This window comes from Macrobrachium nipponense, chromosome 14, assembly GCF_015104395.2.
Source record: "Macrobrachium nipponense isolate FS-2020 chromosome 14, ASM1510439v2, whole genome shotgun sequence".
Lineage (NCBI taxonomy): Eukaryota > Metazoa > Arthropoda > Malacostraca > Decapoda > Palaemonidae > Macrobrachium > Macrobrachium nipponense.
In genome coordinates, this window is record NC_087207.1 from 17125397 (window position 1) to 17130578 (window position 5182).

Consider the following 5182-nt stretch of genomic DNA (forward strand, 5'->3'; position numbering starts at 1 on the left):
TTTTTTTGATTTTCGTGTCTATTAGAGGCGATGGCATTACTGCATTAACGAGTCATATGGAGATGGGTGTGCATTTTCATGTTCACAAGTGTGTTATTCTTGGTTAGAAAAATATAATTTGGGAAAAGCATGTTTTGAGAGAATAAGTCTTCGGAGACAATTTTTGAACATATTAGTCCATATCCTGGAGTTAATTCTGTGATGAAATGTCAGTTTAGACCTTTTTTTTTCTTGAGAATCATGAGTTTTTTTCCAAACTTATGTGTCTGACTAGACAATTCTTATGCTGATGTCTGAGCATACGTCCGCAGCGATTTTTTCTGCTGACAGGCGATGTGATGAGCGTGTGCTGATTCTTTTCTTCTGATGGTGACAGATTCAGAAATTTTTGCAATGTCTGGAAATGTGGCTATAGCATTTCACGAAAGCGCATGTGTGAGAGTTTGCTTTCTGGCAAATTCCGTGGCTTTACATGGAGCATTTCTTGGGGAGAAAACGCGGGAGTTATGCATATTATACATGTATTATGTATTTTGTGATTGGGGAATCTACTTTGTGATTATTTTTTTTTATTATTTTTTTTTTATTATTATTGCTTCCTTTTCCTATGAGAGATATGATTTGGGGGATTGAGCTTAAGTAGCATTTCTTTTTTGGACGGGAGATTTGATTTTTACCGGGAGGTGTGGATTTTTCGAGGGTTGTTACTTACGTAAAGGGAGTTTGACATTAAGTCTCATTGTGAGTTAATTATTGAGCAGTAGAGGGGGTTTTTTGCTGTGTAAAAGTTGGAGATTTTTGCTGATTTTGTGGGTTGTTTAAATGTCAGAACTAGAGAGAATATTTTTGGGTCTGGGTGTTACGTGATTCTTTTCTTTCTGGGCTTGTTACGAATTTTTTCTTTTTTTTCTCTTGTGAGCACATTCGAGTTCGAAATGTGAGTGCAGAATTCCGTGGAGTTGCTGTGATTTCTGGAGTGTGTGTGTCTGATGGTGCGAGTTTGGAGAATTGAGTTGGAGAACTTGATGTTTTTTTTCTTAGAGATTTGTGATGATGACTTATCAGTTTATGTAGTCATATTTAAGGGGAGTTTAATTGGAGACGTTTCAGTTAGTATTTCTGACCTTTTTGAGATTGTTGTTTGATAGAGGTAGTATGTTTGGGTTAATTTTCTTAGATTGACCAGAGCCTGACTGACATACTAACAAAAGTTCCCAGTCGTTCCCCGACACCAGCAAGACGTCCACCGCCGTGAAGAGAGGTTGCTGCCATGTTGTCCAGGTGATTACAAGTATTTCCATGATGGTGATCGCGAGAATTCTACAGCGTGTTTTTGGGGATCTACAAGAAGCCGGTGAGAGTCTTCTACGTGAGGGAGGCATTCCGTCTTCCTACAGTTGCTACAAGCCTGCTATAGCCTGTTGCTGTCTGTTCAGCTACTTGCAGACAAGCGAAGAGGGATATTTCAAGAATCCTAATGCAGAAAATATGAGAGAAAATGCGTCTTTGGGTTTATTGGGAGATAAAGCGTGATAAGACTTTATTTTATAATGCCAGAGACGTGCAGTTTTACTTATTTTTTATTTTAAGACCGGCCAATGTTTTGTATTATATAAGCAATTTTGCTAGGGCGGTGGCGGGGGCTAGCATATAGGTGCGAGGCCGAGCAATCTGTAAGACATAGGTTTTTGATTATAATATATTGTTCGTGCATTCTCTGTAACCTGTGGAATGTGGAGGACAGGGCAGAGTAACGACCTGAGAGTAGCTGATGAATGATTTCTAGGGGATGGCGTGAGATAAAAGTGCTTAGTTCAGGAAGTCAATGTACGACAGTTTATGAATTCTTCTCAAAGTGCATTTGTGAAACTAGATGCAGCTAGAACCGCGAGGCGCCAGCGAAACTGTGTGTTCGTATGTGCGTGTGGCGCCTCCTTTCTGTTAAAAGCGTTCATACCCAAGCCTATGTAGGATTTTGACAGAGGGCTTCGAGTCATAGGCAAAGATGCCGTGGCATTCGCGCCGGGGAGTTTTTTGTGACATAGTGTTTAGTGTCCGTTTGGAAATGGGTAAGTGTTACCTTTACTTTAGCCAAACGGGTGGCTTGTTTGATATCTTGTAAGATGTTCCATCTTATTAACTTTGTCTTTGAACTTGTGTGTGTACTTACCGGGATGTGTTCTGTATCTTTGACAGACGGTTCTGGATTTCGGTGGGACAGAGTTCCCAGGGAAAGGTGTGACCTTTTGGGTGGCTTGACAATGAGTTTGTTTTAAGTTAGTCTGTAGACTGGATTACTTAGTATTAATCGACTTAGTTATTATTGTAAATAAACGTTATGTTATGATGCAACTCTCCTCATTTTCATTACCTGTTAGAATGGAGAGAAAGAGGTGGAGAGAGAGAGAGAGAGGAGAGAGAGAGAGAGGAGGAGAGAGAGAGATGTGGGGTGATTGCCGAGAGAGAGAGAGAGAGAGAGAGAGAGGAGAGAGGAGAGAGGCTGTGTATGTAAATGGACGTTATGGGGTCTCGCCTTCCGTTTCGTGTCCAACGCTTACCTGATGAATACTGGGGGTTCTTTTCCCCCATGTTTATATATATATATATATATATATATATAGTATATATATATATATATATATATATATATATATATATATGTATATAACCGGTAAATATATATATATATCTATTATCTATTATTAGATTATAATATATATATATATAATCATATATTATATATAAATTATCTATATATTAAATATAGGATATATATAGATATATAATATATATTCTATATTATATATATATATATATATATATATATATTAATATATTAATATATATATATATATATATTATAGAGAGAGGAGAGAGAGAAGAGAGAGAGAGAGAGAGAGAGCAAAGAGGAGAGAGAGAGAGAGAAAATATACATATATATATATATATATATATATATATTACTATTATATATATATATAGATTATATATACTATATATATTTATATATATAGAGAGAGAGAGCGAGAGAGAGATAGAGAGAGAGAGATAGAGAGAGATAGTAGAAGAGAGAGACAGAGGAAGAGAAGAGATGAGAGAGAGAGAAGATATACATTTATATATTAATATATATATATATATATCTATATCTATATAAATATTAATAATTATTAATCTAATATATAATATATATATATCTTATATATTAGAATAATATATATATAATATCTATATATAAATAATATATATATGTATAGTAAGTATAGTAATATATCTATAATATATATATATATATATATTATATATATAATATATAGAATATATATACAATGCACAAGGGTAACACTAGTATGGAGAGGTTGTACGTGTGTGCAATAGGTATGTTATACAAGAATAATAATATTGGAAAATTTTATTTTTTTATTACACTGTTTTTCTTCAAATCATTTTAATTCATTCATTGGTGTAAGGGAAAAAAATCCCTTACGCTTCATATTGTGAAAAGAGAACTGAGTGGAAAGGAAATCTAGACGGTTTATGAATCTTGATATTGAAAAAGAAAGGGAAATGTGTCGCCGGTGAAAAATGAAACGATGGCGGACATCTGTTGCCTCAATAAAAGGGAGAGGAAGAGAAGCTGTTTGGGCAAGAGACCAAATTAAATTCCAACTCTCGACAAATATTTATTCTATATATGTCGTGTTCATAATTTTTATGACGGCAGAAAACAAGTAAAAATTGCGTATAAGTTTCTTCGGGGCAGTCGAGTTTTCTGTACAGCCCATAATCAAGGGCACCGAAAACAGATCTATCTTATGATGGTCTCGGTATAATGCTGTATGAGCTGCGGCCCATGAAGCCTTCAGTCACGGCCCCGTTGTGGCCTGTCCTATAACGTTGCCAGACACAAGATCATGGTTAACTTTAAAATTAAATAACATAAAAACTACTAAGTTCAGAGAGCTGCAATTTGGTATGTCTGATGATTGGAGGGTGGATAATTAACATAGAAATTTGTAGCCCATGAGAACTAACCTACTCGACAAAAACTTGAGATCCATTTCCAAAATGTGGGATTCTCTCTTTTCTCCTGTGTTCATTGAATCCCACAACCCGGAGGGACGCTGCAAGAGCATTAAGCAATGCCTACAGTGCACTGCATAGGTGCACTGATGGCGCTACCAGGCCCCCCACCCCCGGCTTCCCCCCCTCGCCCGGCGAGGAAATAATAATAATAATAGATATATAGAGAAATAACTATGTATATATTTTTTAAAATGTGTGCAATAGGAAATACGCACAATACACTATGCAAACACACTGAGAAATACAGGAGAAACTGGTATCTTCGATACTGAATCCGCTGAATATATCTGAGAACACTTCACAAGTAACTACTCATTGTCATCGTTTGTATTTAACTTTATGTATCAATAACATATTATATTCATTGACAGCCAGAGATGATATTCATCTCTATCTTTACTATTACTCATACCTTTATCAGTTTTTTGCTGCTGTATTTTGTGATCATGATGATCTGTATTGTCCTAATAAACAGTGGGACACTTTCATAATAATTCGGCTCAGATTTGACAACAACCCCTGAATCACATGAAACCCGGGAAAGAAGAAGAAGAAGAAAGAAGTAAGAAAGGAAGAAGAAGAAGAAGAATAAGAAGAAGAAGAAGAAGAAGAGGAAGAAGGAAAAAAGAGTGAAGCACCAAATTATGCGTCTCTTATAGCGGTCTATCAACGTAAAAGAAATTGGCTCCTGAAAATCTGCCTTGGGCATCTTTTGAATGTTTTACGAGGCCATCTTTTGGCCTTTTGCCTCATCGTTTAGAAGGATCCACAATATCTACAAAGGGAAAATTCTGGACGATTTTGTTTATACCTTTTGTATGTCTATATATTCCGTTCGTCTTTTTGTCTGCCTGTAGTAGGCGTATATGTGTAAAGTTCTACACACGCATTAACACATACGCACATCCACATACACAAGCACACTGACACACACAAACACAGATATATTATATATATATATATATATATATATATATATATATATATATATATATATATATATATATATATATATATATATATATATAGAGTGTGTGTGTGAAATTAGATTATTATTATTATTATTATTATTATTATTATATTATTATATTATTAT